This window comes from Sciurus vulgaris (genome assembly GCF_902686455.1).
Source record: "Sciurus vulgaris genome assembly, chromosome: 7".
Lineage (NCBI taxonomy): Eukaryota > Metazoa > Chordata > Mammalia > Rodentia > Sciuridae > Sciurus > Sciurus vulgaris.
Window position 1 is genome coordinate 137,428,525 of NC_136467.1, and position 13,072 is coordinate 137,441,596.

Here is a 13,072-nt window from a genome sequence, read left to right on the forward strand (position 1 = left end):
CTCCATCACTTACAAAGATGCCTTCTTCCATGCGAGCACCATCTCTGAGACCAGCGTGGCAAACAGCCACAACCCTGCCCACTCCTGAGCATGCTGCCAGGACATCAAGGGTCACTGCGTACACATGTGGTGTGGTCTTAGGGCTGTCTACCACATGCCTTGTTGGGGTCTGGGGGCACAGGTGATAATGGCATCTGACTCACAGGCTTCCCTAAGACAACCCTCAGTTCTTCAAAGGATTATTCTTGTGTATTATTTCCTGTTATTGCTCTAACAAATTTCCTCAACATGGGTGGCTTAAAATAATGGAAATTTGTTCTCTTGTAGTTATGGAGGCCAGTAGTCAAAGATCTGTTTCACTGGACAGAAGTCAAGGTACTGACTGGCAGGACTGGCTCCTTCTGGAGGTTCTAGGGAGAATCTGTTTCCTTGCCTTTTCCAGGTCCTAGTGAAGGTCTGTATGCCCTGGTTTGTGGCCCCTTCCTCCATGTTCAAAGCACATACTCCATGCTCTGCTTCTGTTGTCACATCGCCTTCTCCTCCGTAGTCAAATCCCTCTCTGCTTCCTCAGAAGCACGCCTGTGATTACAGGGAGGGCCCATCTGGATAACCCAGGCTTAACCATCCACCTCAGGATCCTTCACTTGACTTCAATCTGCAAAGCTCTTCTTTTCTTAAAAGGTAACATTCACAGGGTCCAGGGATCATGACGGGGACATTTTTAGGAGCCATTTATTCAGTTTGCCATCCCTTACCTTAAGGTTTTGCCGAAAACAATGATTTTTAAAAATGTAACACATCTTACTGTAGGGAATGTAAAACTAGCTCTGGGACCACCCTTCCTCTACCAGCCACACTGAAGAGAGAAGTGAGATCACAAAGCTGCCCCCACAGGCCAGGTCGGAGAGATTGAGCACCGCGGAGAAAGTGGGTTAGGGATCTGGTGGGAGGGAAGTTGTCAGACAGAAAGGTCTTTATTTCTCACTTGGTTAAGTATTTGGAATATGCTTTTCTTATAGATTATGATGTAAACGTGGATTAGGTTCCTAGCACTGACTACAAAACCTAATTAAATTTAAAAATCTATTAAGAATTACTGAAGTGAGGGATTCTGGGAAGGTGCCTCCCTTCACATTCCCAAATCTCATCTCTACTTCTCTGACGCAGGTGTAGCAGCTGGTGTGGGCAAGGTTTGGGCTTGGAAGCGGGTGCTGCAGGGAGAGTTCACGGAGCCGTCCATCTTCCTTGAGGCCCATGCAAGGCCTGGAGACCAGTATGGGGATTCTAACCAACACTGGCCTCTCCTAAGTGAGATCTACCAACCAAGAAGGGACTGGAGAACAAGGCCACCACTGCCTGCTTCCAAGGCTGGGATTGTTCACGGGGACCTGGGAATAGGGAGACTAGCACTGCTGCCACTGCGCTCCCACTGGTCCTTGGTCAACTACAGAACTGCAGCTAACAGCCAGACCTGAGCAGAGGGCAATAACAAAAGAAAATATCAACATACCTAAGGGAATCTAGGAGCCAAGGGGAAGAAACAACCAACCAGATGTTTATAAACCAAAACTCCTGAGAGGCAGACGGGACAATAAGAGCACTTGAACTCAGCAAGAAACAAATACGAAATGATAAACTACTTATGAAATATATAAAACAGGAGGTATTGATGGGAAAAATAGGTAACCTTTTACAAATAAAAGTAAAAAATGCATGCTTTCAATTATAAGCATCAGACTACAGAAGACAATCATTAAGGTATGAAAGGTAGAACAGAATTTCAAAACTAGTATAAGAGAGGGAGTGGGATATGTGTGTGGGGGAATAGTTACTTGTCAAAGTCAATGAAAATAAGAAAGGGAAAGAGAAAACAAACTAAAATAAATAGAACAAGATGGAGGAGTAAAATCAACTCCATCAGCCATTAAACGAAACATGAATGAACTAACTTAGCCAGGTAACAAAATAACACAAAACACCTCAGACAAAAGTGACTCTTATGTTCACACCATGAGAAAGATCACTTAATGACGCAGTTCACAGAATGTGTCTTTGTCATTAAGCTACACAACTGTACATAAAGCCTAAACTACTGGAAATAAAAGGAGAAATTGATAAAGGTGGAACTCTATTGAGGAACTCTGAAGTTACTCTTTCAAAAACTGACAAAGCTAGCACAGGAAACAAGAGAACGAGAGAGGATTTGAATATGTGTGAATAAACTAAATTCATACACGCATCTTAAGAATATATTTTTAAAAGACTGGTCTATAAAATATTTACAACCAGGAGCTGGTGTTGTGGCTCAGTGGCAAAGCGCTTGCCTAGCATGTGTGGGCACTGGGTTTGATCCTCAGCACCACATAAAAATGAATAAAAAAATAAAGGAATTGTATTCACCTATAAACTAAAATACACACACACACACACACACACACACATATATATTTATTTATTTATTTTATTAAAAAATATATATATTTACAACCAGTAACCATTTCTGGAATTAATCAAGACTTGGCCAAGTGAAAGTATTTAAAAGCTTAAAGTAGAAGATAGTTCGGGGTTGAGGATTTAGCTCACTGGCAAAGCACTTGGCTAGCATGTGCGAGGCCCTAAGTTTGGTCCTTGGCCCTGAAAAAAAAAAGGGGGGGGGGTGGGAATCCAAAAAAACTAGGTAACAGGAGATAGTTCATTCTCTTCTGTGATAACTGACCTATTTTCAAACTTAGCACTTCCTAGGTTAATTTTTTTTATTAGATTTTCAAATAAACTACCACAGAGTTGCCCATTGCTCTCTCTTACTATGTAACCATTAAACACACCCTTACTATGAAATTGTTAAAAATGACATTGTAGAATAATACTTAAGGCATGAAAAGTATATTTTGTGAAAAGAATGAGCAGGAGGCAAATATAATTGAGAGGTAATCAGTGTACTCCTTAGCTTTATAGCTTATACCTGATACCTTTATATTCAAACCATCATGGATCCTCAATTGATAGATCAAGATTTATTAGTTCAAGCCACAGAGAGTTCCCATGATTGTACCCAATTCCTTGTGGCTTCCAGAACATACCCTGAAAACGTAGAAGGAAAAAAGTCACCCTATCCCTAACCTCCCCAAGAGCCAGGGATTAAGTTTAAGGACCACCTGTTTGACCTACACAGCAACCATATTTAGGGATGTAATATATATTGGGGACATGTACTAGGCTTAGATGCTTTGTTTTTTTTTTTTTTGGGGGGGGTCCTGGGGATCGAACCCAGGGCCTGTGTGCTTATGAGGCAAGCACTCTACCGACTGAGCTATCTCCCCAATCCCAGATGCTTTGTTTTTCACAACTTTTATTCCTACCCTGTGCAATATATTATATTCATATATACCTTATAAATAAGAAACAGAATCAGCAAAATTTAGTAACTGTGTACATGTGCACAACTGGTAAATGAATTATGGAGCTGAGATTATTCTTTTCCAGGGCTTCTGACTTCTAAATCTATGACTTGTTTTCACTACAACACACTTTCAGACACTCTTTCAGAAGAGTGTCTTCTATTCTTTTCAGATAACAAGCATCCTAAGTGGAAAGCTCATGTTACTCAAAGAGAAGAGCCCTCTGGTTCCTTAGGCTGGGCTATGCAGGCTGCGAGTGAAAGAAGGCAATCTGATTTCCAAGTTTAACTTGAAGAGGCTCATCCCAGTCCCAGATGCTTTCAGAATTGGGAGACTGGGATATTTATGGAGTAACACTGAGGAAATAAAATTACAAGCCATCCATCTTCTGCATCACATAAGGGGAGTACCTCTTGTGAAGCTCCATGGGGAGCAGCAAGCCACTTGCCCAGTTTATCTGGATTTGGCCATAAAAAGAAAGATGGTGGAAGAACTTCCTTCCATTTTTAACCTATTTGCAACTCTGCCAAAGCTGCAAAGCTGGCAGCAACTGCAGCCTGACCCATGCTCAAGGGAAGAGTCTTGCTAAGGAAATGGCATTCCTTTCCCAGGGCAGGGGAGCCTGCTCTGTTGAGATTCTGCAGGATTGTTGGCAGCACCAACCATTCTCGAGTAGAAAGATGACTAGACAAAGTTCAACTCTCCCCTTGGGGAGTCAGTGGTGATTCCTTTGCCTCTTGTTTCTTGGTTTTTATGTGAAGTGGCCAGGACAGAACTGGTGCCTGTATTTGGCAGGATGTGTGCACATGGGTATGTGCTGGGAAGCCCGAGGGCCTCTTGTCTGGTGCTGTCATTTTATGGGTGATACTAGGCACTGCATTGTTAAATATAGCTGGTAGTTCAGAAACAGGAGGACCCTTTCCTCTTCTATTAAAAAACAATTAGGGAAGTGCAAGAGGATCCATCATTTTCTTCTCAGGGTTTGCAAAATTTCATCTTCAAAGAGAGAACATTTGCATGACTGAGCAGATTTCTGAGAGTGTCTGCTATGCAACAGGAGCTGAAAAGATGTGGCTGTCCTCTAGAATAAGTGAACAGACTGGCACAGGCTTAAAAGCATATTCAGAGCTCCTGTGAAGGAGTCTTGGAAGCGATCCTGACTAATTCAGGCTCCACCAGGGATTCCAAACGTTGGCAACCCTTGTAGAATATTTTGGTGCTTGGGTCACACTTAAGAGATTATAATTTATCTGACCTGGGAAATAAATTTTAAACAATTATGGTAAACTACACATAATAAACACAAATCTACTTTCTGTCTCTATGGATTTTCCTATCCTGGGCATTTCCTTCATAGGAAATCATCCAATATGTGGCCTTTGTCTCAGACCTCTTTTGCTTGGTAGAACGTTTCCAGATTCATCCAGATTGTAGCCTGCATCTGTACTTCATTACTCTTAGGATTGACTACTCTGTGGTACGGATACGCCACATTTTGTTTATCCTTTCCTCAGCTGAAGGGCACCTGGGTTGTTTCTGTCTTTGGGTCACTGTAAACAGTGCTGCTATGAACATTTACATACAGGTTTTTCTTGGTGTGAACACCTGTTTTCAGTTCTTCTGGAGTGGGACTGCAGGGTCATACACTGATTCTATGTTTCACTCACTTAAGAAGCAACATGCTGTTTTTCAACTCATCAGAATTTTAAAAGCTCCCCAGGTGAGTGTAATGTCTGGCCAAGGTTAAGAAACAGGTTTGTTAAGACCCAGCTCTCAAGTTTCATGTAGCAGAAGTGACAAAAGAAAGATAAAAATCAGCAAAAGCTGGAAGAACTGACTTTTTCAACCAACAAATTACAAAGAAAAAGAAGTGCAAGGAAAAAAAATATGAATAGAACCTATGGATTTCTTTTAAAGGTATTTAAGAGAGTTCAAACATACAGAGTTGAAAAGATTATTTCTATGAGACAATTCAAAATGTAAACTTTGTAGTCAATGATTTGATGATATGAGGGAAGTACTTGGTTAGTTATGATAATGGTTTTACAGTTAGGGTTAAAAAAGAACTGTCATCTTTCCAGATATGTAGTAAAACAATTTTATTTAAAATGGTAGAAATTTCCTCAAAATAATATGGGAGGGTACGGGTATGTGTTTGTGTATGTATTAATGTGAATATATATACACAAACATATATATGCATACATATATGATAAATTTAAAAATTGTGGCCATGAGCACATAAATGTTAATGTGGGCAATGGACACCCAGAGTTCATACTAGTCTATCTACTTCAGTATATGTTCAAAATTTTCCATATATACTTTACAAAGTTTCAGCCATTGCAAACCAACACACAGGGGAAACCACAAGCAAATGTCCATTTAAGAAACTCGTCGCTGCTCCGGCTCCTCCTTCCCCCACTGACTGCACTCCCTAGGGCGTGAACAGCGCGGGTTCAGTCCAGGTATGGTTTTTATGGTAACAGAGTTAGCTCCCTGGGTGGGGTTCACTCTGCGTGCCTTTGGCCTTGTCTCCTTCAAAGACAAGAATTTTCTTTTACATTTTCCAGCTGAATCCATTCAAAAAAGTTTTCTAACTCTAGAATTTGAAAGAAATACTATTTCTGTGTGTGTAAAGTAAAACACAACCTAAAATGGCCTTTTGTGACCACCTTTAAGTGTACATTCAGTGTCACTAAGTACCTTCACATTGGTGTGCAGCCATCACGAGTGTTATCAGCTTCCCCACCTGAAACTGTCCCCTTAGGCACTACCGCCCGCTCTCCCCTGCCCCAGTCCCTGGCAGCTGCCGTTCTTTCTGCATGAGCTGGACTACTCTATATGTCCATCGTAAGTGGAATCACACAGTCTTCATCCTTTTGTGACTGGCTTACTATCTTGGCATAGTGTCTTCTAGGTTCCTCTGTTACAGACAGGACAGAATTTCCTTCCTTTTAAGGCTAATTAATATTCCATTGAGCATAAACTACATTTTGTTAAACCATGCATCTGTTGATGGGCATTTTTTGGCTACTGTGAATAATGCTGCTATAATTGTTGATGCGCAAATATGTTTGTGTTCCTGTTTTCAATTTTCTGCAGCATATATCCAGACATGGAATTGCTGGATCATATGGAAATTCTATTCCACATTCTTAAGTCAATATTCTTCTGAAACATAACTTACCCTGTTTTCTGCTGCCTTCCAGAGTTGTGCTGGGTTAGGGTGGAGAAAGGTGAAAGGTAGGATAATCTAGTAGTTAAGAGCCTGAGTTTTGTCTAAAGACAAAACTGATTTCAATTCTTTCTTTGTCAATCATTGGCTCTGAAACCTATGGTGTATCACTTACCTAACCAGGAATCCTCAGTTTACTCACATATAGATTGGGATAAGAGAAACTTCATATAAATGATAGAGGGTTTATATAATGTCTTGTTACAACAACATTCAATGGCTTCTATTTTAATAGATTACTGCCATTTCAACTGTCCCATGTATTGGCCAGGAACGTGGCACTTATAGGTGAGTCCCTTAGCATCTCTTAAATGGCAGGCCACACGACCCAAAAACAGTGCCTGTGGGAAGACTGGGTAGATTTTATTCCCTTCTTGTTGTACAGGATTTTGCCCAGAAAGTCTTCTCTTCCTGGTCTCTCTTCTGTTTCGAGGATACAACTCAATGGTTTTTGTCATATTCACAGTTGTGTATGAATGACCACAATCAATTTTAGAGGATTTTTGTTACCGCCAATGAATCACTACACTGATTAGTTGTCATCTGCTATGGTTTGAATGGGGTTTGTTCCTCCAATAGAAAACAAACCTGGTGCCAGGCATGCTGATATGCTCTCTGACTGAGGGAAGGAGAGCACAGGAGAGCTCACAGGAAGGAAGAGTTATTTGGAATTGCAAATAGAAGCAAGTACTAGAGATACTAAAGAATAGTTTTAAAGGCTAGAAATGAATTTAGACCTTTAACACAGAGATTTTGCTCCCTACAATCATGTTAGAACTTTAAAGTCTTTAAACGGTCTTTCAAGCAATCAGAGAAAGACTTCAAAGTGTTTGCTCCATATAAAGTAAGGGAGAGTTTAACCTCAGAAGAAAAACACTAATGTTCATTCAATACCTACTATGTTCCAGGCATTCACGGGAGGCACTTCATATCTATAATTGAATTCTGTTCTTGTTAATATTCTAAGTAGGTATTAAATCTCTTGGTGTATGTATACTATATCTTTATCCATCCAGCTGTCGACAGGCACATTATCTTGGTTATTGGGAATAGCACTGTAATAAACATGGAAATGCAGTGATCCCTAATAAATACGGATTCATTGTTTTTTGGATATGTACCCAGTACTGGAACACTGGATATATGGCAGGCCTACTGCCAGTTTTCTGAGGAGCTTCCACATTATCTTCTGTCACAATTGTCCTTATCAACAGTATATACAAGTGCTCCTCTTTCTCTGCAACCTTGTTAGCTTTTGTTATTTTCTGTTTTTCTGATAAAAGCCATTCTGACTGGGGGAAGATAATATCTCTTTGTGGTTCTGATTTGCATTTCTCCAATGATTAGTAATGCTGAGCATTTTTTTCATATACATTTTGGGCATTTGCATATTATTCAGCCATGAAAGAATGAGATCCTGTCATTTGTGGGACACGGATGGAAATGGAGGACACCATGTTGAGTGAAATAAACTAGGCACAGAAAGACAAACACCACATATTCCCATTAAAAAATTTGATCTCACAGAAGGGGAGAGTCAGTGGTCATCAGAGGCTGGAAATTGTTGGGAGATGGAACATAGAGAGAGGATGGATAATGGCCACCAAAATAGTTAGGAGGAATACATTTTAGTGTTCTCTATCATAGCAGGGTAATTATAATTTATAATTTATCATGAAATCTCAAAATAACTAGAGGAAAGGAGTTTGAAGGTTCTCAACACAAAGAAATGTTAATTACCCTGATTTGATCATTACAAAATGTGGACATGTATCAAAGTATCACATTATACTTCATAAACATGTACAATTATGTGTCTATTACAAACTTAAAAAAAAAAAAAAAAAAAAGTACCACTCTGTTGTAGGGACAAGAAGGCAAGGCCTAGAGAGTGTAAACAGCCTTTCGAAACAACAACAGCTGGTGACCTGGCTCAGGAAGAACTGCTAGCCCAATGCCCCTGACCTCTTCGGGCAGCACACTGCACTGCACTTTCACCTCATTTAACAGAGTCAGAGTTCAAACCACTTCATCACCGGCGGTTCCAGAAACATGGTGAACATATCACATCGAAAGTGTTGACTGACCTACAATGGAATATACTTCCAAGTTAGGAAACAAAATATCAAGAGCTACTCATAATGTGGGTTATCCTTCATTTACAAAAAACACAAACTGAACTAGTAAACTGAAGATTAGTATCAAATGTTTTAAAACTTTAGCCTTGGATTACACTTCTATTATAATTATATCTAATATTACATAAGATATTTAATAAGATATTAAATGCTAAATATTTAATAAGATATTTAATAAAGTTTAATCAAAATATGGCAAGACTTATAAAACATATTTTGAGGAAGAGGAATTTATCTGTACACAGGCATTAGCACTGGAGGAGACCAACATACAGGTTTAGACAAACTAGGACGTGGTCTAAGGATTTTGCAAATCAAAAATGTCTCATTGTGTTTCGCAGGTATTTATATGTGTGGTCGAGGACCCAGTACCTGGAGCATGGATTTGGGCTTGCAGAAGCCACTTTGTGCTGTGAGGACCAGGAGTTCCTTTATAGGTCACTTCCTTATCCACTCAAGCATTCTAACAGTGTAACAAACACTTACAGATGGTTAAGATGGTAGACTTTGTTATGTGTATTTTATCATAATTACAAATAAAAGATAACAGATTGAAACCAAAGTGTAGACCCTTTTTCTTACACTGAAAAATAGTCTTCCTCATGCCACCTCCCTCCACCTTCATAATTAACCTCATCGATAAAAAAGTCTGGCAGTGTGTTTTTTAAAGTACCAGTTCTGGGTGTATTCAAGCATTGTTCTCCAAAGAAGTAACACCAAGAACCTGTGTGTGTGATCTTAACTACCTTTGCTTATAATTACGTTGGACTTTCAGTTTTTTAAATCTAGAGTGTTCATGTCTGAAAATCTAAACTTTTAGAAAAACGAATGGAGCCTTTGTCATATTTGAGGAGGTAAAATGCAGAAGGCACTGTTGCGGGCACTGCCCCTCTTAGGAGTGATGGAGACTGACACCTCCTTTCTTCTTCTATTAAAAGGATGATGTGCAGTGAAGTTTATTGCCCTGGGAAATGGGACTTTAGACTGATTGGCTTCTAACTCGCCCTCTGACCTTGGGCAAGTAACTTGTCTCTGGGCCTGTTTTCTCACTTGTAAAATGGAGAGTGGGAGGAGTTCCAAGCCTCTTCTAGCCACAAAAGTTGCTCTAGACTTCTGTTGTTCCACAAAAAGGAAAAGATCTCAAAGTGTCTGGGTAGGAACTTGTAAGCATAGGATTTCTTTGACATTCTCACATATCCACAGTAGCAAAACAGTTTTGGTGTAGAGAAAGGAAACTTATTATGTTAAAATAAATACTACCACTTGGCTGGAAAAAGTTTCACTGGTAATTTAGTAGGCCATCTTTTTACAGAGTAAGAAATGAAAACCTCAAAAGACAAAAGATTTTGTCCAAGGTCTTAATGCTCATGGGAGATGGGGAATAGAGGGGGATTTTAAAGATCATCTAACTCAGAATTCTCAAGAGAAAAGAGAATTCAAGGGAGGCTTTCCCAAACTTTTAGTGCCCTCAGAACTATGGGGAAAAAAAAAAAAGATGTTAAAAAAAGCTAATAATCACTGGTGTAGAGCTCTATCTTCCTACCTTTCTCTCTTCTCTACTTTTTGGCTTTGGAGATGGAACCCAATGCCCCACATATACTAGGCACGGGCTCTACCTCTGAAGGAGGTAGAGCCTGAGCTCAGTGGTTTGTTTCCAGGAAGAAGAAACGGACCCAAAGAGGCTGAGACCTGGTCAAACTGAAAATGGGAGAGAAAACCAGAACTACAGTTGCCCCATTGGTCCACCCAAGCACCTGTCACAAACCTGTCTGGTAGCCACTAAGGGTCTATGACATACTCCCTGTAACTGTATGTGTGTAGGGATGTGGTCCAGAGTAATAAATGAAACAAGTATGGCTGACAGTGTCTTTCAATGACAGCCCTGCACCCCACATGCTCACCAACAAAGTGGCTTGACCCTCTTCCATAGGCAGGAGTTTCAGTTCATCCTCCTTGAGCCTGGGCAGGTTCTGTGACCTTGACAATTCCTAAGGTTAGGTCCTGAAGGCAATAGGGATTCTGACTGGCTCTTACTTGGGACTCTGGCTCTGGGAACCCAGCCACCATATTGGGAGGGAATCCAGGCTTCAGAGAGAGGCTGTGCGAGCATGTTCTGGCTGACGGTCCTGGCTAGGCCCCCAGCTGCCAGACGGCATCAGGTGCCAGGCCAAGTAATGAAGGAGATGATTCCAGCCCCCAGCATTCAGGTCTTCTAGCTGAGATTTAGTCCCTGCGGAGCAACACACCGCATCCTTGACATGCACTGTCTGAATTCAACCTACAGCACCAGAGTGTGGTTATAAGCGATGATTCTTGTTTTAACCCCTCTAAGTTTTCAGAGGTGACTACTGTAGCAGCAAAAATGGATACACAAGGTCTTTGAGTTTACAATCTGTTAGATTTCTTGATTTTCATTTCTACCATTTTATCATTCCAAATACACTTCCACAGTTCAATCATCAAAGTGACAAGGCCACCTGGCTTTTTAATTTTTCCTTTGAAATGATGATTATCCCCCTGCCCCTATGACTTAGCATTTGTATTTGGAAAGAATGTTAGCTGGCAACATCTCTTTGGGGCTTACAGCCATGACTAGATTTGAAGAGCCTAGTATGCTTTAGTAACTGCCACGTAACTTTACTTTTTGGAACGCCTCTGCTTATAAAGACCCGTACATCTCCAATCATGGCCTGTCTGCTGGCCTTGCAGGTGTCTCAGAGGCCACATGGCGAGGGGTAGTCTCCCATGTTTTCATCAGCATTCCTGAATTCTTGCCTACCCTGACTCATTACCTGGCTGCATTTTGGACACCCTGTCCAGCCTTTCATAAACCTTCCAGGGATGCCACATGTATAGCTTCAGAACTGGGGAGATCTTGATGCCACTTCATGTTCAGGATGGCTCAAGGGGGATGCTGACAATTGAATTTAGAAGGCTCAGGTGATAGCTGTTAGCACTCTAACATATGGCCTGTAGCCACGACAGAGGTCAAGAACTGCAGTGCAAGTAGACCTTCAGTTTAGAAGAGTCTGATGCTCTGTCAGCTTTCTGCTGTCACTCTGGGTATGGGGGCCATTCTTATGTTGGTGACCAAATTTGCCTGCTGGCTCTAGTGATTCACAGAAACTTCTGGGGCAAAGTTTTGCTACTGGCAACAATCTTTAGGCCTGTTAAGAGGGTAAGCCCATGCTTATTTGTTGGTAGGTTTGCTGGTGATGTTAAAATTTCTATTTCTTTGATGTGATACACTGGTGATTATAAAGTGGCTGATAGTTGCAATGACAGAGTCCATTAAAAAGACAAGCTGAGTACTGAGTCCTGGGCTTTGAGATGCAGGCCAGCATGCAGCCCACATTCAGAGTCCAAGGGGTAAAAATCTGCTTTGTCATCTTTACTCTCTATCTTGTGTTTACTCTGTCCTATTTTTTTTTTTTTTTTGGTATTGGGATTAAAACCATAGAGTATGGGTCTACCACTGAGCTATAGACCCAGTCCCTTTTATTTTTAATTTTGAGATAGGGCCTTGCTAAGTTGCTGGGATTACAGGTGTGTGCCACTGTGCCACCTGCTAGCATTTTAAAGAGTGTGAAGGGTCTTCTCTGCAATCTTCAAAAGCAGGGGAAATTCAGTGTTGGTGGGGCAAACTTTATCACAGAAAAATCTGAATGTCAAAAAACTATGAAGAGACTGCGGTGTGGTTTGGGGAAAGGGACCAAAAATAGGAACTACCAAGAATTTACCAGCATAACAAAAAATTCGGCCAGCAGATGGCACTCGAGGACTTTGCGAGTGATTCTGGCAGCTGGGTTCTGAAATGCTGCTGGAAGGTACCTCCTAACAGCTATTGTATAAGTGATTTATGTATTTGGATTCTGCTCAATGTTATATATGCATTACTGAATAAAACATTCACAGTGTATTTTCCACCAGCAGCTGAGCTCAAATTCCAAGATTCTGAAGCCTAATTCCCAAGGCTCAAAGGAGCCCCTGACATCAAATTGCTTTCTTTCCCAAAGAGCTATTTCATACCCAGAAAAAGAAATGCTTAGAGAAGATGAGGGATTTGATGTGACCACATCGTCAGAATGGCTTACCAAGTATGTGTGAGGAAAAGCAAATGCCTGTCAGATGGTTTCTTCAAGGCCAAGTCATCTGGGGCTTCCCCAGGCTCTGCTGCTGTTCCCTGGATTTGTTGCTATGGCTGTGTGGAGCTCAGTATCGCTGCACTGACATACAGGTGAGTTTTGGGTAAGAGAGAGGGTTTGCCTTAGTATGCCTAAGAAAAAGGAATGGTTTAT

General features: G+C 40.9%; 1 protein-coding gene across 3 annotated transcripts in view; it reads right to left on the bottom strand.

Annotated features, from left to right (window-relative positions):
* Positions 1-13,072, bottom strand: part of LYRM4 (LYR motif containing 4) — a 153,906-nt gene that overhangs the window by 16,792 nt on the left and 124,042 nt on the right. The window contains exon 4 of one of the 3 annotated variants that reach the window (XR_013764926.1): positions 10,676-11,004. The exons of the other annotated variants lie outside the window; for them this stretch is intronic. The gene's annotated coding sequence lies outside the window, so the exon portion shown is untranslated. The remainder of the gene's footprint in view (positions 1-10,675; positions 11,005-13,072) is intronic. 3 annotated transcript variants of the gene reach the window in all.